Below are 25,155 nucleotides of genomic sequence, written 5' to 3' on the forward strand. Positions count from 1 at the left end.
CCACTCTCCGGCTTACAGTCTTCTGGGTCAGGATGATCATTTGTTTCATCATACCTATTCTCGTTCTCGTTTACTGCAACGGCATGATAGTGTACAGTGTCAGACAGCACGTGAAACGGAATTTGTTTGGATATACGATGAAAAGGGCACAAGTTTTCACATTTCTCCCGGCGACGTGCTTTATGTGCTGCTGGATACCCTGGATCGCAAGCACTATCTACTACCGCTCCCATGTCCAGTGTGAGGAGGTGAAGTACGTGGTGCTCAATGTCTGCATAGCTATAGGGAACATGCACTGTATCACCAGTCCCACTTTGTATATAATTATGAAGTCTCGCAGGGCCCTTCGTCAGAGACAGGAGAGTCAAGCTGGAGTATGAAAACAGTTGCTCGGTCTACTGTCACGTAGCTAAGAAGACCTATGTGGCTCTCAGTCACAACCTGGACGACAAGGGTGATCTGTCTTCGATCTCCGTAAAGGTCAGGGGGCTGTCGGCCTTCAAAAGTATGCGCTCCCCTTGTGATTCTGCCGTGACGGACACCTTCATATCCTGCGTCATGAGGGGAGACTGCGTCAAACTGGAGACTGACACGTTATCCTGCTTTTCAACATCTCCCTGGCACCAGCTCAAGGCTGGAGATGTAATCTTATACCTGGAGAGTGAACCGATCCTGGACAATGTCGGGCAGTGGTTAGACTTACATCGAGCTAGCTCCTTCCTCACCTCTTACAGAGTGGACAATGTTATAACGTTGAAGCTGGACTCTGGGTTCTCTGCTGTCTCTACGACACTGGTCCCCGTACAGGGCTATGAGTCTGCGGTGAGCGACACCATCACAGTGAGAACACTTTACAAGGACTGGAAATACTGCTTGAACCACATGTTCTCACGCAAGGAAGCCATCCTCAGAGATCTGTTAGCGTGCAAAGCATCGCAACTCATCGCGTCCAAGATGGCAGCAGGGTTCTTTCCTTGGAGCAGTCTCATCAAATCATCAAAGAACAAGCACTTTAGTCAACAAACGCTGGATCGCTTGAAGGTAGCCAACTCCAATGTTAAAACGACCTACCTAGAAACGGCTCTTACCCAGAGCGACTTACAGTAGTGAATGCATACATTTCATTTTCATTTCATCCAATTTTTTTTAATTTTTTTTTCTTTTTGTACTTGGCCCGCCGTGGGAATCGAACCCACAACCCTGGCGTTGCAAACACCATGCTCTACCAACTGAGCTACGGGGAAGGCTGCACTGCACTGGTATAACATGAACATTACAAAGTACATTATGCATAATGACAGTCTCACTTACTTCCATGGTTTATATTGTTATCCATGTAGGTTAGGTTCGATTAAGATTCGCTTCGTTGACACCTTCGGCGTGAACCTCAACTTGGGTGACCTTGAAGGAGACGGGAAGGGTTCAGGTTAAACGCGTTTGACTCCGCCCACATTGAGCCCGGCCCCGAACTGCACACCTGCAGTCAGGAGCCTTCTCTTCTGGAACGTTCAATTGAATAGAAACGATGAAGCGAGAGACCCAAATCGGCGGAAAATCTGTTTCCCTCCAGCAATTGCCGTTTTTTATGTATGGAGGTCAATGAGAAAGTCGAATTTGGTCAACCAAAAAATGTATGGCTTATTTGTTACATTGATTTGATCTAATAGACGTTTCGTAATGCGAAAGTTCTTATGAGTGTACTGATTTTAGTAGGACACGTGACATATAGGCAACTTTATATCAGCGTTGTCTCGTGATGGCTATGCATATTCATGTTATGAGGCTAGTAGCATAGACTCTCTCATTGAATACAGGCCGTTGATGTCAACAACCCTTGTGGGAGAACTGTAGACGTGCTGAAGGAAGGAAAAATAGAAATACATTAGCTAGCGAAAGAGGAGACTGGCAGCTGGCCCCGAGTGGAGATAACAGGTGGCCATACATCCCCAAGTAGGAACCACGCAACAGCCAGGCAAGCTGAATGTATGGCCATGACTAAATATGTGCCAAGCGTAAGCATGCAATGCATGCATTATTTTCATATCCATATGAGGAGAGTTTAGCCACCATTATGTTAGAGCTAAAAGCAGATGTGGGCGTTATCCTCAGATATGGCCGTTATCCATTGGGTTGAAAGATAATGGTGGCAGAACGCATAGGGGTTTTTACTTCATTTACATAAAGGGTGGACATATGTATTGTATGTGCATAAAAGCAGAGCCGGGGCCTAAGGAAGGCAGTTGTTCCGCGGACCGGCTCGGCTTTACTACTCTGTATTAAAGTCTATATTGAATTTACAAGTTCTTGTAAGAAGTGTTATTCTTAAGACAATTTTCCACGACACCCTCATCGAATAGTCAAAACCAGATTACAATAATTAGATGTATCCACCAATCCAAAGAAAAGAGGGGCGGGAGCTAAACAGCCCACCGTGGTGCTTTGTGAACAACATTTTACATTTCAGTCATTTAGCAGACACTCTTAGCCAGAGTGATTTGCAGTTGTTTGTGCATAGATTATTGTATTTTTTTTCTCCATGCTGGTACCCTGTGGGAATTGAACCCACAACCCCGGTGTTGCAAGTGTAACAGTGTAGGTTCCGTCCCTCTCTTCGCCCCAACCTGGGCTCGAACCAGGGACCCTTGCACACGTCAACAACTGACACCCACAATGCATCGTTACCCATCGCGCCCATTACCCAAAAGCCACAGGCCCTTGCAACGCAAGGGGAAACCCTACTTCAAGTCTCAGAGCGAGTGATGTCACTGATTGAAATGCTATTAGCGCGCACCACCACTAACTATTTGGCTGTACTGAAAGCTGTACTGAAAGACCAGTTGAAAAACAGGGAAGATTTGAGTCACACCCACCAAATGGGAACAAACGTACCTCAAAGTCGACAAGAACGTTTTGGGGGGAAGAGTCCGCAACGTAGCAAACGTTCAAGCGAATTGAACGCACCTCAGAAAAAAGTTACTGTTGCAAACGTAGTTGGCGTGGCTGCTGAAACTGGAGTCAAAGGAGCAATTTAAGGATTACGGGTTATAATAACGGACAACGTGTCTTTAGAATAATCTGTAAGTACCTTTTCTAAAATATAATTTTAGGTCTATCTCTTACTAACATGAAGTACATAGCTAGCCATGCTGGACAGCAGATAACTCAAACTGTAGGCAAATAAAATCGGACTAAAGCAAGGCAATTCTGTAAGGCAGTGTTCATTTGACCGACTGAAAAGGAAGAAAGTAGGCTTTATTTTCTCAATGATCCTGCCTATGATATTGTGATTTATTAATACATTTTCGAATTCCAAAGCGCATAACAACTTAGACTAGTTTTAGATAGCCACCGGTGGCTGTCTTTCACATGATACACACGTGACACAGGGTGGTCCGGTGTAGCTGACTAAACTCAACTCCATCGTGAAGGAAGTTTATCAACGGAGTCGAGCAGAGAACAGGCTTTGTGGAATTAATCTCCGACTAAATCGATTCGCTCAAGGTCAATACTTCAACAAAAATATTTAGTTCTGAAACGCATACCTTGAATCTCCGACGACAGGCCTAGGTCTCCAAATGTTTATTGAGCATGCGCATTTTCGCTGAGTTGCCATCTTCGAGAAAAAATTATAGATTTCAGCAAACAAAGGCACGCATCTACAGAGGACAAACATAGGTACAAGGTAAGCGTTTAACAATGTACATTAAAGTAGGCTACAGACCTTGGGTGAATGAAGTAGTCGCGCACTTACAAAACATATTATATTTATGAAACTGCAGTATAACAAAAGTTATACTGCACTCTAACTGCAGTTAGACTGCAAAATTACAACAGTGAAAAAAAACCTTGTTTTGGACTTAGTATTTGCAGCATACTGTAGTTATATTGCACTCTGACTGCGATCATTTTTTGTAAGGGCGTAACGTTAGCTGAACTTCACGAAGCCTGGGGCCTCATTTATTAACAGTGCTTACATTTTTTACGAAATTCTGACGTAAATGGAGATTCTAGGATTTGTGTGCACCACGTATTATGGGGATTTATAAAACTGTCACACACAACAGCCTAGTATGTTTTCATTGATTAAACTGTGCCATATTATATTTGTGCTTTGTGAACGAGCGCTAGAACCCTGCCGGGAAAACGCCTTTGTTCTCATTTTATGGTAAGAAAAACACCCCAATTTCTTGTATGATTTGGAGATGTTGGAACTGGGCCATGAAAGTTCCTTAAAGAAAGCACAATGGCAAATTTCAGCAGAGGTGTGTGTGTGTGTGTGTGTGTGTGTGTGTAGAACGTTTTAGTGGTTTTTCCTAACAAAAAAACGCTTGCAGCCAAGTGAGGGCCAGACACTGTATGCGCATTCTGCAAGATTGATTGTCATTGGGAACAATTTAAAAGTAAATGCTACAGCCCACATTTCTTTACAAAATACATTGTTTTAAAATATTTTGTTGATCTATGAATGATTGGTTTCATCTCCTGGTTCGATATATGCTCTGAAATGTAAAGGTGCTACATGTAATATTTTTTTCATTATAATTCCGGAAAATGTCTTTAATATATCTACAGTAATAGAGGAATAATAGTGTTCAAAGACATTTTCCACCAAAATAATGCATTTTAATGTTGCAGCCTTCTTATTGGTGAGCCGCCCGCTAACCGATTGTGCCACAGCTACATGCTGTGCCTATAGGGGATTTTCCATGACATGTGTTATGTATCTTAGAGTAAGTAGTAAGCAGAATCAATATTGGCTTTACCGTATGTATGTATGTATGTATGTATGTGTGTGTGTGTGTGTGTGTCTTGGTCATTAGGCAAAGGGAACGGTCATTAGGCATTTTTTTGTATCATTGCTATGGTTACACCACCAGCAGAATCTATGCCATTAAGAGGAGGGATATCCATGTTAAGATGGGTGTAAACAAGTTAAGCCAGCAGCATACCACCCTGCATCCCACTGCTGGCTTGCTTCTGAAGCTAAGCAGGGTTGGTTCTGGTCGGTCCTTAGATGGGAGACCAGATGCTGCTGGAAGTGGTGTTGGAGGGCCAGTAGTAGGCACTCTTTCCTCAGGTCTAAAGAACATCCCAATTTCGCCTTGTTACGTTGTAATAAAGTCTATTTGAATTCACAAGTTCCGGTATCTGAGAAATATTATTGGACCAATATTTCTACTACATGCCACAATTTGTTAGGATGTGGTACTTATACAAATCTCTCAGCTCCAGTCAATTTGACAAGAGTTTTTCTGGCCACAAATATAACATGTAGCACCTTTTTTAAATGGGCTATGATGTTGCACATCTAATATTGTACAGCAATATTGTAGCGTACCCATACTGTCAAGGCTACCGATCTGTTTGCTTTCGAGAATGCTTGGCTATTGAATGAGTGATTTGATAAATGTGTAACAGATGTCAATCGTACTCTCTGCGTTGTGTTTTGTCCAAATAAATCACATCAGCCAGTGGTCCCAGTTGAGCATCATTTATTTCTGTTGCTGTTGTTAACCTCTATGGGCTAGCGTCCCACCTACTCAACAGCCAGTGTAATCCCGATGCGCGTTATTCAAATACCTTAGAAATGCAAAACCTTCAATTTTTCAAACATATGACTATTTTACACCATTTTAAAGATAAGACTCTCGTTAATCTAACCACACTGTCCGATTTCAAAAAGGCTTTACAACGAAAGCAAAACATTAGATTATGTCAGCAGAGTACCCAGCCAGAAATAATCAGACACCCATTTTTCAAGCTAGCATATAATGTCTCAAAAAACAAAACCACAGCTAAATGCAGCACTAACCTTTGATGATCTTCATCAGATGACAACCCTAGGACATTATGTTATACAATGCATGCATGTTTTGTTCAATCAAGTTCATATTTATATCAAAAAACAGCTTTTTTACATTAGCATGTGACGTTCAGAACTAGCATACCAGAACTAGCAAACCTCCGGTGAATTTACTAAATTACTCACGATAAACGTTCACAAAAAGCATAACAATTATTTTAAGAATTATAGATACAGAACTCCTCTATGCACTCGATATGTCCGATTTTAAAATAGCTTTTCGGTGAAAGCACATTTTACAATATTCTCAGTAGATAGCCCGGCATCACAGGGCTAGCTATTTAGACACCCACCAAGTTTAGCCTTCACCAAAATCAGATTTACTATAAGAAAAATGTTATTACCTTTGCTGTCTTCGTCAGAATGCACTCCCAGGACTTCTACTTCAATAACAAATGTTGGTTTGGTCCAAAATAATCCATAGTTATGTTCCAACAGCGGCGTTTTGTTCGTGTGTTCTAGACACTATCCGAATGGTAAATAAGGGTCATGCGCATGGCGCATTTCGTGACAAAAAAATTCTAAATATTCCATTACCGTACTTCGAAGCATGTCAACCGCTGTTTAAAATCCGACCGGGAGTCGTTGAATCCGTTCAGAGACGATAGAATAAAAACATGGTGTCGTCTCGTGCACGAGCATGAAGCCCTTTGTCCGCTGATAGACCACTTAGCAAAAGCGCTCGTGTGTTTCAGCCAGGGCTTTGAATTATGTCATTCAGCTTTTTCCCGGGCTCTGAGAGCCCATGGGAGCCGTAGGAAGTGTCACGTTACAGCTAAGATCCTGAGTCTTCAATAAACAGAGACAAGAACAACAACACCTTGTCAGACAGGCCACTTCCTGGTGAGAATCTTCTCAGGTTTTTGCCTGCCATATGATTTCTGTTATACTCACAGACACCATTCAAACAGTTTTAGAAACTTTACGGTGTTTTCTATCCAAAGCCAATAATTATATGCATATTCTAGTTACTGGGCAGGAGTAGTAACCAGATTAAATCGGGTACGTTTTTTATCCGGCCGTGTAAATACTGCCCCCTATCCCCAACAGGTTAAAATGTAATTTACCACCTTCACAAGTGCAGTCTATGGGGTCTAAAACCAGAAGAAAGCGTTTCGTATGCATTGTCTTCAGGAAGGCAGTGAGTTGCTGCGCAACAGCTTTTTCTAACATTTTTGAAAAGAATGGGAGATTCCATATAGGCCAATAGTTTAAAAAAAATATTTTCTGGGTCAAGGTTTGGCTTTTTCAAGAGAGAGAGAGAGAGAGAGTCTTTATTACTGCCACTTCTAGTGAGTTTGGTACACATCCGGTGGATAGGGAGCCGTTTATTATGTTCAACATAGGAGGGCCAAGCACAGGAAACAGCTCTTTCAGTAGTTTAGTTGGAATGGGGTCCAGTATGCAGCTTGAAGGTTTAGAGGCATTACTATTTTCATCAATGTGTTAAGAGATATAGTATTAAAAGACTTGGGTGTCTCCCTTGATCCGAGGTCCTGGCAGAGTTGTGCAGACTCAGGACGACTGAGCTTTGGAGAAATACGCAGATTTAAAGAGGAGTCTGTAATTTGCTTTCTAATGATCATGATCTTTTCCTCAAAGAAGTTCATGAATTTGTCACTGCTGAAGTGAAAGCCATCCTAGATTTTACATTTTAGTCATTTAGCAGACGCTTTTATCCAGAGCGACTTAAAGTAGCGAATGCATACATTTCATAAATGTTTTCCCCCATACTGGTCCCCCGTGGGAATGGAACCCACAACCCTGGCGTTGCAAACACCATGCTCTACCAACTGAGCCACACGGGACCTCTCTTGGGGAATGCTGCTTTTTAGTTAGCTTTGCGACAGTATCAAAAATACATTTGGGATTGTTCTTATTTTCCTCAATTAAGTTGGAAAAATAGGATGATCGAGCAGCAGTGAGGGCTCTTCGATACTGCACGGTACTGTCTTTCCAAACTAGTCGGATGACTTTCAGTTTGGTGTAGCGCCATTTCCGTTCCAAATTTCTGGAAGCTTGTTTCAGTGCTCGGGTATTTTCTGTATACCAAGGAGCTAATTTCTTATGACAAATGTTTTTTGTTTTTAGGGGTCCAACTGCATCGAGTTAGACAGGGCTCTTAAGTATTACGCAAGGTTAAATTGAGTTCCTCAGTTAGGTGGTTAACTGATTTTTGTACTCTGACGTCCTTGGGTAGGTGGAGGGAGTCTGGAAGGGTATCTAGGAATCTTTGGGTTGTCTGAGAATTTATAGCACAGCTTTTGATGATTCTTGGTTGGGGTCTGAGCAGATTATTTGTTGCGATTGCAAACGTAATTAAATGGTGGTCCGATAGTCCAGGATTGTGAGGAAAAACATTAAGATCCACAACATTTATTCCACGGGACAAAACTAGGTCCAGAGTATGACTGTGGCAGTGAGTAAGTCCGGAGACATGTTGGACAAAACCCACTGAGTCGATGATGTCTCCAAAAGCCTTTTGGAGTGGGTCTGTGGACTTTACCATGTGAATATTAAAGTCACCAAAAATGTGAATATTATCTGCCATGACTACAAGGTCCGATAGGAATTCGGGTAACTCGGTGAGGAACGCTGTATATGGCCCAGGAGGCCTGTAAACAGTAGCTATAAAAAGTGATTGAGTAGGTTGCATAGATTTCATGACTAGAAGCTCAAAAGATGAAAACGTCTTTTTGTAAATTGAAATGTTCTACGTAAATGTTAGCAACACCTCCGCCTTTGCGGTATGCGGGGGGAAATGGTCACTAGTGTAACCAGGAGGTGAGGCCTAATTTAACACAGTAAATTCATCAGGCTTAAGCCATGTTTCAGTCAGGCCAATCACATCAAGATTATGATCAGTGATTTAGTTCATTGACTATAACTGCCTTTGAAGTGAGGGATCTAACATTAAGTAGCCCTATTTTGAGATGTGAGATATCACAATCTCTTTCAATAATGACAGGAATGGAGGTCTTTATTCCAGTGAGATTGCTAAGGCGAACACCGCCGTGTTTGGTTTTGCCCAAGCTAGATCGAGGCACAGACACGGTCTCAATGGGGATAGCTGAGCTGACTACACTGACTGTGCTAGTGGCAGGCTCCACTAAGCTGGCAGGCTGGCTAACAGCCTGCACCCTGGCCTGCACCCCATCTCATTGTGGAGCTAGGGGAGTTAGACAGGCCTCTCTTTCTGGGACTCAACCACAAACAGGACGAAGCCTGGCCTGTTGAGGAGTGACAGACTCCATCCTAACTGGAGGGGTCCTCTCATCTTATCTATGAACATACATAGATAAGATGAGAGGACCCCTCCAGTTAGGATGGAGTCGGTCACTCCTCAACAGGCCAGGCTTCGTTCTGTTTGTGGTTGAGTCCCAGAAAGAGGGCCAATTATCTACAAATTCTATCTTTTGGGAGGGGCAGATCGCTCTGGCCCCCCTCCCAGATGTTTCCTTACTCTTCAACTATTGTTGGATGTTGAGTTCCACTACCTTCTCGGCCTAGTTTCACAAAAACTAGCTTTTCTTAACAGGAACTGAGACCCGACTGTTGTTCTTTTACATACTTCCTTAATCTTAATATACAGAACTAAAATTGACTGACCTGAAACCGACACTTTCTGTATTTACCCTTTTCGCTACAGTAACACACACAAGCTCCATCAACATAACCCATACTAATAAGCTAATTATACAATAAAAATGGGCGCAAGTCATACGGTTTCCATCACAGGAAACAATACAGCACAGATTGAAAATGTACCGTAAATAAAGAAAATGAAGCTCTGATAAATCCATCCCCTGTGACAAAGTCATGTTTTATGAGAGACATTACATTGTCATGAGAATGTAGTGATGAATGCATCATTAAGTCAATGTATAACCTTGAATTCGAGAGAGGTTCAATTTCTAGTAGCCGTTTTATCTTGACGTGACCGCTTGTACTTCTACTGGACTCAAGTCTCCTCCATTACCTTGAGTCCACTTATATCTGATCATTTTTGTCTTCAGTTCCCATCTGTACATTCTCAATGTACCGTTCCAGACCCCTCAACCTCCGATGTGTGTATGAGTTTATCTGTTGCGTACCCTAAGTCATGGATGTAGCGCTGATGCAGTGTGCCCACATCTTGGGTATCTCCAGTTGAGCGGCCCACCTCAGTTTAGATCAGTGGTGAAAGAATATCAGCTAGCCTACCGATCACTTCTATGCTTTCAAAGAATATGATGGCTTTCTGGCACCAGATTGCCATACCCTAGATTTTTACCATTGGATTCAAGCTACATTTGTTACTGTGCGTTTTGTTGGGCTAATCCTGGTTTAACATGTTTCTCATTTCAGAAATGGTTACGTTCTGCCATACCACAGGGCAGAAGGCGAGACTGAGAAGCCAAGGAGAATGCAGACCTCTACCTGGCCCCAAAGTGGACCGGATCGATCAGTCACTGGACAATCCTCAAGTCCCCAAGTCACCAGTGGTCAGCTGAGTGGGAATCCAAGCACCTATTCTCATCAATATGGGCCGGTCAGACCATCTGTGGCGTATACACTAGGTAGGGAAGTCGGACCAGCGGTCCCATATACTCAAGGTGGTGAATGTCTACCACAATGCAGCCAAGTAACCAGTGTAGGTTACTGGAGTGGACAGACCCAGAATAAACAGGCACCCACAAAAGAGCAGGCCCTAATGGCCACTAGTCCCCTTTTGACATCACTCTTGACTAACAATGCGGCTGCACAATCAACTGGTGTTACATCACAAAGTGGATACCATCACACCCTGCCCGGAAGGGTTAACGATGCATTTCAACCCACTTTTCAGCAGGGACATGGGTCTTTGGGTGGTAATAGTAACAATTCACAGAGGTTGGTACAGGATGGTGAGAGTGCAACCATTCACTGCCCCTCTGATATTAATGCATCACTGAATACAAATTGTATTTATCTCCAAAGCCCAGCAAGTGGCAGTCAGCAGCTGGTACTTGGCAGACAAGAGGGGGCCTCCAGTGGTACCTCTGCTGCTCTTGGCATGGGTAGGAGTCCCAATCATGTCAATCATCAATGGACTGTAGCAAGTGGAAAGGATTCAAGTAGGATGGCAGTTCAAGCGCCTCATCAGGGGTATCCACAATCACCAAACTCTTTGCAAAGTGCACAGGAGACAAGTAGCGTGCCATCAAAGACATCTCCACTGTCTCCCACAGCATATAAACAATTGTTGTATTTGGTTCTAAATCAAAACAATAACAACAGGACTGAGATGAACAGGGTTCAACATGGCACACCTGTCCAAACTGACCCATCAAACCACAGTCAAATGTATCCCTTCCAACCTCTCACGGACAGCAACAACCAGGTCAATCTATCAAATGCTACAGTGGGGCAGTCAATGCCAATACATAACATTAGCCAGAATCCTCAATACAATGTAATGCATAACCCTTTTCTTAATAATTTTCAAAGATATCGCCCTGCAGGCCTTACCAACCCACCACAACAGAACAGACTTGCGTCAAATTGTGCAAATATGAACAGTCAGACAGGGGCCATTGAAAATAATGCACACCATGCCCCATATCCTAGGCCCCATTTCGAAGGCGTATCTAACCTACATTACAAGGCAGACGGCACATATTTTCTGGTATCCAACACTGGACCATCGTCATCTGTGTCAAACAATAGTATACAGTCTTCAGTCAAGCACACCCGTGAGTCCGCTCCTCCACCATACCCAGGCCAGCACTCCCATGGACCCGTGCTGAACAAGACGGGACATGTGGTTGGGTCAGGAGCACATTCTCTGCAATACATACCAAACCAAGGCTCAGCCCATACCCTACGTAACAAGCCAAAACATTTTCTGATATCCAACACTGGACCATCTTCATCTGTGCTAAACCATGGTATGCCGTTTTCAGGCCAGCAAAACTGTGAGTCTGTGCCTCCGTCATACCCCATAAGACAGGGCTATTACGTAACGGTAACAGAGGACAAAAGTGGAAAAGGATTTAGAGCAGAAAATGTTATTTTGATAGGAGATAAACCTAATGAAAGTGCTCTGGTACGGCAAGGATCATCTGCAAGTAATGCCCCCTCTGTTCCTACGGTGCAGAAGGCCATCGCCGTTGTACAACCACTGTCGCAGTCTATGCAGACAAACGCATCACTCAACGTGGCTGATAGAATGCCCTTGACTACCCAAGGTATGTCATTCTCAACTGGTGGTGAAAATGTGAGCAACCCTGGGGAAGAATCTTGTGACCAAAGTCCATCACAAACCCAAACAACCCTTACTGTATCTGCTTCTTTGACAAATGAATCTGGACAAAAGGTCCCCAAGGTCAGACCAGAAGCTACATTAGAAGCAGGTGCTGAAAAAACACTGACTCAGGATTCAGAAACTTCCGATGTTGAACTGGCCAAGACATATTCATATTTTGAGTCTGAATGGTCACTATCAAACTGCTTACATGTAGAGAAAGTGGATTCTCAACCATTATCTAATTTGAAATGTCAAGCCACTCAGAGGAAAGAGTTAGCGGGCACAGAAATGACCACTCATGTGCATGTTAACCAATTGAGTGAGGAAACAAATGAAGAAGTAGTTTCAGATGAGGACATTTTTGAATTGTCCTCAGTTCCTGTAGTCAAATGGAGACTTGGTAAATTGAAGGAGTTGGTAGACACTGTGCAACATCCAAAATGCTCTGAGACACTGGTTGAAAGCAAGCTACTAAGCCTCTATTGGGATGGAGATGGGCAGAAGCTTATGGATGCTGCAAGATCTGGTATTTTACAGAATATAATGCGAGAGGTTAGATCTGTGTGTGGCAAAGATATGTCATCACAGTCTGTCATATTTTCACAAGTCAGGCGCAAAAACTGGGCTCAAGTTGAAGAGAAATGTGTCATTCTTAAACATGATTCTGTTTACCCCGAGGTCCCAGGTCAAGAGTCCTCATGGTTGAACACCAATAAGCAGCTTGATGACATAGACAGGGAGTTTGGATTCCCATGGTCACTAAGATATGACCAACAGACTCTTCAAAGAGGAGTTGAACAACCAAAACGGAATTTTACCGGAAATGAAGATTCTGCAGACTCTGTCTGTGACATGCAGACTGAGGTGATTCAGACAGAGAGACCAGCACCCTCTGAATCTGATCCTAAAGAAATCCAAGGGTCAAGTTTGGCACACAGCTCTACACAGACCCTCTCACCAGTTAAAGAAAGTGAAAGCATCATTTTTTGTGACCCATTTTCCTCCCTGGAGATCAACGTGCTGCCACCAGAAGAGGCTATGCGGTTTTTCAATGGCCAGCTACTGCAAGACAAAGTGGGAGAAGACCAGTTGAAATTGCCAGTGGATGTGGAGCTGAATGAGTTGAAAGATTACTCCGTGGAGGATAAATCATCTGAGGGAGTAGATGTAAAGTTGACAACTGTAAAATACGAAGTGGATGTCCAATCGGAAGATTACTGTTGTCTCTCACGTTGGAAGGCAGTGTTCAGTGGGTCCACCAATTCTTTGTCCTGCAAATGCCAGTACAATACTGAATTGGGTTTGACAAAGGCCACTGTGAATGCAAAGATGTTTGTCGAGGGAACTTTGGCTGTTGAACCGAGCACAACAAATGCAGAACAAAGGGAAAGCCTGCATTTATGTAAATCCAATGGCACAGCAGAAGGAAAGAGGGAAGGGAATGGGAATCCCCAATCATGGAAATCTACAGGCATTGAATGCCAAACTATTGTCTTGTCTGATAGTGAATCTGAGACTGATCGCCCATACACTAATGGGGCGAAGAGCTTGCCATTGTCAAAACCCCACTCACTGTGCCTGCCCATCAAGTGCCCAAACATTGTTGAAGTTGAAATTGAAGATGTCTTCTCGAGCTATGAAGACTTTCTCAAGGTATCCACCCCAATGTCCAAGCTAGTGTGCGACAATGTACAGCCAAAGCAGAAACTACCAGGTCCACTCCAGAAACAAATGGAACGTGTACAAGCACTTAGTGTCACTTTGGAAGAAAGAAACCTTGGGGGTAGTGAAGTCATTCCTACAGTTCACATTCCTACTTCTAATCTGCTACGCCAACCAGCAGAGAAAATCAGTTTTCTAACATCACTCTCCTTGGCACAAAGATGTCACAAGCATCTATCTCCTAAAATAAATCGTACCTACAAGGTTAAACATAAAGGGGTTGGACACAAGAGATGTGTTGAAGGTCCTCATTCAAAATTGTCTGTCCCAAGAAAGCGAAGGAAAATAAGGGAAGGTTTGGGTCCCTTCATTCAACTTGTTCCTGAGGTCAACTTGACTGACACAGATGACGATTTCGAGCCACCCAATACAAGTACTTCTAACTCTTTGGAAGTAGAGCGGCCTTCAAACGGTCGCAATCTCCAGAAGCCAGCAGAACCTGGAATTAGGACTAAGATTTCAAGGGTCACCACAGTAAGTCTGGCCTTGTTTGGTTCCTCGCCCCAGAGGACAAATGGGACTGTAGTAACTGGCCAACGCAAGGACCATAATTCTTCTCGACCTAGACCTTTTGCAGACAAAGCTCCAGCACCTCCTCTAACCCTCAGTGTGAATGTCAAGTCCTGGAAGATAGAGCCCTCCGAGACCAGCCCGCCAGTGGAAAGCCCAGTCAGACAACGGCTCTTCAACGAGTGGGAGAACAGTTTTGTGCCGACAAAGTCCAGGGGCAGAGCATCAAGACTACGAAGCAGAAGAGGGTTTGCTCCGAAGATTGTTTGTGCTGAATTTGCCAAAAAGACTGTTACCTCGACCAGGACAGATGGTAATGCATTATCCTCTGAAAGACGAGCCACACCAGAAAGAACCATAAGGGCCAAGCGGACTTTGCGGCACATTGAAAGAGAGAGAATCTTAAATGGCCTGAAACTCAGACTGAAGAAATCTAGGATCAAGGCGGTGCCATCCAGCAAACCTGATACAGTGGAAAAAAGTACAAATAAGATCAGGAGCCCTGCTCTTTTGCCTCTTGAGGAGAACAGTGTTCTGAGGTTCAGTGTGCTGCCAGAGTCGTTCAACTTCAAAGATGGACAAGAACCCATGGACACTCGGACACAGACTGGTTCAATGAAGGGTAAGTAGTACCAAAACAGATATCCTTGCTCTGTCTTACTTAGGGCTGGGCGGTATAGCATATTTTACTGGGTTCCGTATTGATGCAAGGACCAGTTTGCGTTTTAACTTTACCTTCTAAAACTGTATTTCAGTCTTTGGTTTGTTAAATGTGATATGCAACTCTGGCGTGTGAAATTCTTTTGTTTACTCCGTTTGCTTGCAAGTTGTCCCTCTCCTCGATGCTGCTTTCTAAGCATTCTGTAATTACACTATTAGTTTGTGTATCTTAGTCTGCAAACATCTAGTTTGCCTTTTCTTAGCAAGTGGGGGCTAAAATAAATCATGTTCGCCACTAATGCTAATCGCTAACTAGTTATCCAAACGTAATCAATCAGCGCAAACGTAGCTAGCCAATAATGCAGCCTGATTGATACCATTGCTGATGCAGGCCTAGATCAGTATGTTTCTAAATCAGAGAGGAATAGACGGGCTGGTTGTTTAGCAACACAACCGATGCATGCGCAACTGTGAAGTAAAACATTTGTTTAGTTGTTGACATGTAAACTATATTTCTTCAATGTTTATTGAAAACAAATACATTTGCTCAATGAGCACTTGTCTCTCAAATACATTGTTACAGTTGTTGGTTAGCTAGCTAGTGAATTTTCTCCATATTAGCATTGACATGAAATCGGTCAAAACACCTCAAGACATTTCTATCAAGAAAAATATTATACTAACTGAAACAAGTCCCTTACGATTCCCCACATGACAGTTTCTTGTATTGTTGGTAGCTATCTGGCTATCCAGAATCACAACAACTCAAACTTCTGTCCCATTTGAAGCGTGCGGATCGTTTTCGTGACATCAGCTAACCCATCTTTAGGCGAAGCATGATTTCTAGCTAGCTACATGATGTAAGAGAATACACACATAATGTAACATTGTATAGGGTCCTCTAGGAAACACTGACCAACACGTTCTTATCTATCCTGTAAAAATAATTCCTCCCTCGCTTATTAATTTATGTCAAATAACAATGTATTCAAAGTGATGCCCTCTATATTCCAACTATTGAATTACAATAATCATTATACTTCCATGATTTCAATACTTCGCCAATAAACTACTGTAGGCCTAGATTTGTTTTCTCCCATATATATTAGAGGTCGACCGATTTTATGATTTTTCAACGACGATACCGATTATTGGTGGGCCAAAAAAAGCCGATACCGATTAATCGGCCGTTTTTTAGTTTTTTTTGTAATAATGACAATTACAACAATACTGAATGAACACTTATTTTAACTTAACCTCTCTGGGCTAGGCGGGACGAATTCGTCCCACCTACGCAACAGCCAGTGTAATCCAGTGGCGCGATTTTCAAATACCTTAGAAATGCTATTACTTCAATTTCTCAAACATATGACTATTTTACAGCATTTTAAAGACAAGACTCTCGTTAATCTAACCACACTGTCCGATTTCAAAAAGGCTTTACAACAAAAGCAAAACATTAGATTATGTCAGCAGAGTACCCAGCCAGAAATAATCAGACACCCATTTTTCAAGCTAGCATATAATGTCACAAAAACCCAGAAGACAGCTAAATGCAGCACTAACCTTTGATCTTCATCAGATGACACACCTAGGACATTATGTTATACAATACATGCATGTTTTGTTCAATCAAGTTCATATTTATATCAAAAACCAGCTTTTTACATTAGCATGTGACGTTCAGAACTAGCATACCCCCCACAAACCTCCGGTGAATTTACTAGCCATGTGACTAGCATTCCCACCGAACACTGCCGGTGAATTTACTAAATTACTCACGATAAACGTTCACAAAAAAACATAATTATTTTAAGAATTATAGATACAGAACTCCTTTGTGCAATCGAGGTGTCCGATTTTAAAATAGCTTTTCGGTGAACGCACATTTTGCAATATTCTCAGTAGATAGCCCAGCCATCACGGCTAGCCATTTAGACACCGACCAAGTTTAGCCCTGACCAAACTCCGATTTACTATTACAAAAGTTTGATTACCTTTGTTGTCTTCGTCAGAATGCACTCCCAGGACTGCTACTTCAATAACAAATGTTGGTTTGGTCCAAAATAATCCATCGTCATATCCAAATAGCGGCGTTTTGTTCGTGCGTTCCAAGACACTATCCGAAGTGTAAATAAGGGTCACGAGCATGGCGCAATTCGTGACAAAAAAATTCTAAATATTCCATTACCGTACTTCGAAGCATGTCAACCGCTGTTTAAAATCCATTTTTATGCAATTTTTCTCGAAAAAAAGCGATAATATTCCGACCGGGAATCTGCGTTTAGGTAAACAGAGGAAAGAAAACAAAGCATTCGGTCGACGCGGGCACGCGCCTGAGTCTCACAGTACTGTAACCAGCCACTATCCAAACGCGCTACTTTTTTTCAGCCAGAGCCTGCAAAGCCACGATTCAGATTTTTGCCGCCTTCTGAGAGCCCATTGGAGCCGTAGGAAGTGTCACGTAACAGCAGAGATCCTTTGTTTTGGATAGAGATGACAAAGAAGGCCAAGAAATGGTCAGACAGGGTACTTCCTGTACAGAATTTTCTCAGGTTTTGACCTGCCATTTGAGTTCTGTTATACTCACAGACACCATTCAAACAGTTTTAGAAACTTTGGAGTGTTTTCTATCCAAAGCCAATAATTATATGCATATTCTAGTTACTGGGCAGGAGTAGTAACCAGATTAAATCGGGTACGTTTTTTATCCGGCCGTGTCAATACTGCCCCCTAGCCCTAACAGGTTAATATAATAGATCAATAAGATCAATTTCGCCTCAAATAAATAAGGAAACATGTTCAATTTGATTTAAATAATGTAAAAACAAAGTGTTGGAGAAGAAAGTAAAAGTGCAATATGTGCCATGTAAAAAAGCTAACGTTTAAGTTCCTTGCTCAGAACATGAGAACATATGAAAGCTGGTGGTTCCTTTTAACCTCTCTAGGCTAGGCGGGACGAATTCGTCCCACCTACGTAACAGCCACTGCCAGCCTGTGGCGCGATTTTCAAAACCTTAAAAATCCTATTACTTCAATTTCTCAAACATATGACTATTTTACAGCCATTTAAAGATAAGACTCTCGTTAATCTAACCACACTGTCCGATTTCAAAAAGGCTTTACAACGAAAGCAAAACATTAGATTATGTCAGCAGAGTACCAAGCCAGAAATAATCAGACACCCATTTTTCAAGCCAGCATATAATGTCACCAAAACCCAGAAGACAGCTAAATGCAGCACTCACCTTTGATGATCTTCATCAGATGACAACCCTAGGACATTATGTTATACAATACATGCATGTTTTGTTCAATCAAGTTCATATTTATATCAAAAACCAGCTTTTTACATTAGCATGTGACGTTCAGAACTAGCATACCCCCCGCAAACTTCCGGGGAATTCGCTAACATTTTACTAAATTACTCACGATAAACGTTCACAAAAAGCATAACAATTATTTTAAGAATTATAGATACAGACCTCCTCTATGCACTCGATATGTCCGATTTTAAAATAGCTTTTTGGTGAAAGCACATTTTGCAATATTCTAAGTACATAGCCCAGGCATCACGGGCTCGCTATTTAGACACCCGGCAAGTTTAGCACTCACCATAATCATATTTACTATTATAAAAATGTCATTACCTTTTGTTGTCTTCGTCAGAATACACACCCAGGACAGCTACTTCAATAACAAATGTTGGTTTGGTCCAAAATAATCCATCGTTATATCCGAATAGCGGCGTTTTGTTCGTGCGTTCCAGACACTATCCGAAATAGTAAAGAAGTGTCGCGCGCTTGGCGCAATTCCTGACAATAAAATTCAAAGTATTCCATTACCGTACGTCGAAGCATGTCAACCGCTGTTTAAAATCAATTTTTACGTCATTTTTCTCGTAGAAAAGCGATAATACTCCGACAGGGAATCTCCTTTTCGGCAAACAGAGGAAAAAATCCCAAAGGCGGGGGCGGTCGGGGTCACGCGCATAAGCTAGTGTCTCTTGATGGGCCACTTGAGAAAGGCGATAATGTGTTTCAGCCTGGGGCTGGAATGACGACATTCTGTTTTTTCCCGGGCTCTGAGAGCCTATGGAAGACGTGGGAAGTGTCACGTTAGAGCAGAGATCCTTAGTAAATGATAGAGATGGAAAAGAAGTTCAACAAATGGTCAGACAGGCCACTTCCTGTAAAGGAATCTCTCAGGTTTTGACCTGCCATTTGAGTTCTGTTATACTCACAGACACCATTCAAACAGTTTTAGAAAATTTAGGGTGTTTTCTATCCATATGTAATAAGTATATGCATATTCTAGTTACTGAGTAGGAGTGGTAACCAGATTAAATCGGGTATGTTTTTTATCCAGCCGTGTCAATGCTGCCCCCTAGCCCTAACAGGTTAACATTAGTCTTCAATATTCCCAGGTAAGATGTTTTAGGTTATAGTTATTATAGGAATTATAGGACTATTTCTCTCTATACGATTTGTATTTCAGATACCTTTGACTATTGGTTGTTCTTATAGGCACTTAGTATTGCCAGTGTAACAGTATAGCTTCCGTCCCTCTCCTCGCTCCTACCTAGGCTCGAACCAGGAAGACATCGACAACAGCCACCCTCGAAGCAGCGTTACCCATGTAGAGGGGGAAAAACTACTCCAAGTCTCAGAGCGAGTGACGTTTGAAATGCTATTAGCGCGCACCTGGCTAACTAGCTAGCCATTTCACATCGGTTACACCAGCCTAATCTTGGGAGTTGACAGGCTTGAAGTCATAAACAGCGTAATGCATTGCGAAGGGCTGCTGGCAAAACGCACGAAAGTGCTATTTTGAATGAATGCTTACGAGCCTGCTGCTGCCTACCATCGCTCAGTCAGACTGCTCTATCAAATCATAGACTTAATTATTACATAATAACACACAGACACACGAGCCTTAGGTCATTAATATGGTCGAATCCGGAAACTATCATCTCAAACAAAACGTTATTCCTGTTACATTGCACAACCTTCAGTGTTATGTCATAATTATGTAAAATTCTGACAAATTACCCAAAGTGTTGCATATACCCTGACTGCGTGCAATGAATGCAAAATGACACAATTTCACCTGGGTAATATTGTCTGCTAACCTGGATTTCATTTAGCTAAATATGCAGGTTTAAAAATATATACTTCTGTGTATTGATTTTAAGAAAGGCATTGATGTTTATGGTTAGGTACAGTCGTGCAACGATTGTGCTTTTTTCGCAAATGCGCTTTTGTTAAATCATCCCCGTTTGGCGAAGTCGGCTGTCTTTTTTAGGAAGAAATAGTCTTCACAGTTCGCAACGATTTTAAGAAAGGCATTGATGTTTATGGTTGGAGCAACGTGTACCTAAGCGATTATATGCAACGCAGGACAGGCTAGATAAACTAGTAATATCGTCAACCATGTGTAGTTAACTAATGATTATGATTGACTGATTGTTTTTTATAAGATAAGTTTAATGCTAGCTAGCAACTTACCTTGACTTCTTACTGCATTCGCGTAACAGGCAGGCTCCTCGTGGAGTGCAATGTAAAGCAGGTGGTTAGAGCGTTGGACTAGTTAACCGTAAGGTTGCAAGATTGAATCCCTGAGCTGACATGGTAAAAATCTGTCGTTCTGTCCCTGAACAAGGCAGTTAACCTACCGTTCCTAGGCCGTCATTGAAAATGAGAATGTGTTCTTAACTGACTTGCCTAGTTAAATAAAGGTCTAAAAAAAAAAATAATTGGCAAAATCGGCATCCAAAAATACCGATTTCCGATGGTTATGAGAACTTGAAATCGGCCCTAATTAATTGGTCGACCTCTAATATCTATCATGCAGCCCTACGGGACAGGGTGAAAATGATACAAAAAGTGCAGGAAATGCAGAAATGTATGAAAATGCAGAACATTATTTTTGGTTGAAGTTGTTTTATACTGTTCAATCAGAATGTAGAATGCCACATTGAAATCACTTAATTTATGTCTTGCCACCCTAGGGTCCTGAATATTTTGAACTTGTATTATTCAAAAACATAAAATTTGAACAATATTGTGATATGAGATTTTGGCCATATCGCCCAGCCCTAGTCTTACTCCAATTATGGTTACTCCAATTATGATGACCTGTAATTAGACATTTATACCTACCCTTTTCACATTGAAACACTTTTTCCCATAAGAAATGGCTGGTGCTGGTGCTGTTGCTGTTGCTACGACGACTGAGAGTCCTAAAACAATAGTCCGGAAATCCCAAGGTAATAGCATGCTCTATCAACCACTTGTTGAAAATGTATGTATTATGGCTTCCTACATTGCATGTCTTTTGTAAGGAAAGTGGTTTTTGTACACTACCGATCAAAAGTATGGGGTTATTTAGAAATGTCCTTGTTTTTTAAAGAAAAGCAAAAAAAAATGGTCAATTTAAAATAACATAAAATTGATCAGAAATAGTGTATACATTGTTAATGTTGTAAATGACTATTGTAGATAGAAACGGCTGATTTGTAATGAAATATCTACATACAATGTGTACAGAGGCCCATTATCAGCAACCATCACTCCTGTGTTCCAATGGCACGTTTTGTTAGCTAATCCAAGTATATCAGTTTAATAGGCTAATTGATCATTAGAAAACCCATTTGCAATTATGTTAGCACAGCTGAAAACTGTTGTGCTCATTTAAAGAAGCAATAAAGCTGGCCGCCTTTTAGATTAGTTGAGTATTTGGAGCATCAGCATTTGTGGGTTCGATTACAGGCTCAAAATGGCCAGAAACAAAACACTTCCTTCCGAAACTCGTCAGTCTATTCTTGTTCTAAGAAATGAAGGCTATTCTATGCGAGAAATAGCGAAGAAACTGAAGATCTGGAACAACGCTGTGTAGTACTCCCTTCACAGAACAGCACAAACGAGCTCTAACCACAATAGAAAGAGGAGTGGGTGGCCCCGTTGCACAACTGAGCATGAGGACAAGTACATTAGAGTTTCTAGTTTGAGAAAGACGCCTCACAAGTCCTCAACTGGCAGCTTCATTAAATAGTACCCGCAAAACACCAGTCTCAACGTCAACAGTGAAGAAGCAATCCCGGGATGCTGACCTTCTAGGCAGAGTTGCAAATAAAAAAACATATCTCAGACTGGCCAATAAAAATAAAGATTAAGATGGGCAAAAGAACACAGACACTGGACAAAGGAACTCTGCCTTGAAGACCAGCGTCCAGGACTCGCCTCTTCACTGTTGACGTTGAGTCAGGTGTTTTGTGGGTATTATTTAATGAAGCTGCCAGTTGATGACTTGTGAGGTGTCTTTTTCTCAAACTAGACACTAATGTACTTGTCCTCTTGCTCAGTTGTGCACCTGGCCACCCACTCCTCTTTCTATTCTGGTTAGAGCCAGTTTGGGCTTCTCGGTGAAGGGAGTAGTACACAGCGTTGTACGATATCTTCAGTTTCTTGGCAATTTCTCACATTGAATGGCCTTGATTTCTCAGAACAAGAATGGACTGACGAGTTTCAGAAGAAAATGCTTTGTTTCTGGCCATTTTGAGCCTGTAATCGAACCCACAAATGCTGATGCTCCAGATACTCAACTAGTCTAAAGAAGGACAGTTTTATTGCATCTTTAATCAGCACAACAGTTTTCAGCTGTGCTAACATAATTGCAAAAGGGTTTTCTAATGATCAATTAGCCTTTTAAAATGATAAACTTGGATTAGCTAACACAATGTGCCATTGGAACACAGGAGTGATGGTTGCTGATAATGGGCCTCTGTACGCCTATGTAGATAATCCATTACAAATCAGCCGTTTCCAGCTACAATAGTCATTTACAACATTAACAATGTCTACACTATATTTCTGATCAATTTGATGTTATTTTAATAGACAAAAAATGTGTTTCTTTCAAAAACAAGGACATTTCTAAGTGACCCCCAACTTTTGAACGGTAGTGTAGCTATGCAGTTTCAGATCTCTCTTTATTCCTTTCTGTCAAATGTGAGGTGTTTTTTGTTGTTGTTTTATTTATTGTAACAAATGAACTATTACTCTCCCAGTAGGTTTATGGTCTGCTTGCCCTCAGAAGAGATATTGTCCTCTCACCTCTTCGACCACTAAAGTCCCCAAGTCTTCCTCCACTGCCTTCCAGGAGTTTCAGAGGAAATTCAAGCGGCTATCCCAAGACTAGTTTGTATTGCCTCCAGTTATGGAATGGAGGAGTGGAGTGAGGACTGTTGACAATCTGATTCTTGTAACTTGTTTCCCATGGAAATATAGTCTGTGTACAATTTCGTTTTTTTGTTTGTTTATGACAACCTTTTTCATAACATAATTTTGTTATTTTGGAATGCAGAAATTGACCTCATTGTGGTAAGGTTGGGCAGTTCATAATGTTTTTTATTTTTCTTTATTGTAGTTATTGTTTACATTCTTAAATGACTGAGCCAATATATCTGACAGTATCCTCCTCTACCTCAGGCCTGACGGTCAACATTGCGAGACTTTGTCATTAAAAAACATTAACCAAAGTGTTGTGGCCCATTGGATGGCTATTTTCTTTTCACTGTCATTTCAGACTTTAAAAAAAAAAGTTTGGGGTTAACAATATTTTATGCAAACCTCATGTTTATTGTTTGCATGGATTACAGAATTCGCACTATGCAAAGTGTACTGCAGTTTGTTTGAATTTGTAGGCTACATAATTTCACTTCTTGACTCTTACCTTCTACACTCTCATACCTTATCAATAGTTACCTTCTCAATAGTTATTTTGCTGGAGTTTAAAATGTTTCCTTTTGTTGCCACAGGATGAACAGTACCGTATGGTTCAAGATGCTGTGACAGCTTAAACAATGCTGCACTGCAGTAGTTAGACCTTTGTATTCTGGTTCTGTATTTTAGTATTAAACTTTTATAGTTATTCGTAGTTATAGATTCAAATTTGTGACAGACAAAAACTGAACGTGTGACAGACAAAAACAATCAACACTGACAGGAAACGTGTGTCATTAGTAACCTGGTGCATTAACGTATATTTTTTTTAAACTTTATTTTTTTTACCTAGTGTTATTTCTTTAATATGTTGGTTTATTTTATTTGTTTCTAAATAAATATTTTACATACTTACATTGATATTTATCTCTAGAGCATCCTTCACTTGGATTTTCTTGTTGACTTTAGAGGGTACTTGCAGGCTGGGTACATTCTATTGCCAGAGCCAGATGAGTCTATTGGTTAGGTGTGAATGCTAATCCAGAGCAATTAGCACTAGTCTGTGACACTGTTGGGTGTCAATTGCTTAGGCTCCCAGAGTTGTTCTGGATTGCAAACAAAAGTTGTTCTCACATGAGACCCTTTGAATTCTTAGGATGTTTTTTTGATGGCCTCTTTCAAACCACTTTTATATTACACCTCCACCTTTGTTCAGACACTCAGAATGTGGAGGTCGTTGCAGAATGTCCACAACGCTCAGGTGACAACGCAATGTCTCAACCATTAGGGGTTTGTACCCATTTTTTTCACAATTCCTGACATTTAATCCAAGTAAAAATTCAGTGTTTAGGTACATGACTACATTAGCAAATGCCCATGACTACATTTGTTACATCTGGACATACAAATGGAGACAGGATGGTAACAAAATGACCAATACATGAAACATGTATACAATAAATGTATCATTTTTGTATTACATAAACGGTCCTGCCACCATTATAATTGAACTCTAAGCAGATGTGGGCGTTAATGGGCGTGAACAAGCAAGACCAGGCACTAAAAGAGAAGGATGGCGAAAGGACAAGGGGAGTTATTCCATTTGCATGTGGGGTGTACCCATATGCGTTATGTAAGGATGTAATGCTATAAAGGCAAAGCTCTGTGCTGAGAAAGACTGTTGTTCCATGGAATAGCACGACTTTGCTATTTTGTAATAAAGTCTAATTTGAATTCACAAGTTCCAGTAAAGGTGTAATATTTCTGAGTCAATATTCCACAACAATATCAATAAATATCTGTTCATTTAACTTAGACTTGGAGTCCTTAGTGGTAGTTTCGACAAGTATGTAAACATTAAATTGACCAGTACATACAGTGAGGGGGAAAAGGTATTTGATCCCCTGCTG

General features: G+C 41.5%; 1 non-coding gene across 3 annotated transcripts; it reads left to right on the top strand.

The window, feature by feature from the left end:
- Positions 1-2,734: 2,734 nt before the first annotated feature.
- si:ch211-106e7.2 (uncharacterized) lies at positions 2,735-24,166 on the top strand. Of its 3 annotated transcripts, none has more exons than XR_014382333.1 (4): positions 2,735-3,077; positions 10,211-14,985; positions 21,217-21,291; positions 23,092-24,166. It is a non-coding gene; the product is annotated as an uncharacterized si:ch211-106e7.2 (transcript). The 3 variants fall into 3 exon arrangements; XR_014382334.1 differs by lacking the exon at positions 2,735-3,077 and adding an exon at positions 3,297-3,675; XR_014382332.1 differs by lacking the exon at positions 2,735-3,077 and adding an exon at positions 3,299-3,682.
- The last annotated feature ends 989 nt before the right edge of the window (positions 24,167-25,155 follow it).

Source organism: Salmo salar, chromosome 23 (assembly GCF_965601325.2).
Source record: "Salmo salar chromosome 23, fSalSal1, whole genome shotgun sequence".
In the NCBI taxonomy this organism is placed as follows: domain Eukaryota; kingdom Metazoa; phylum Chordata; class Actinopteri; order Salmoniformes; family Salmonidae; genus Salmo; species Salmo salar.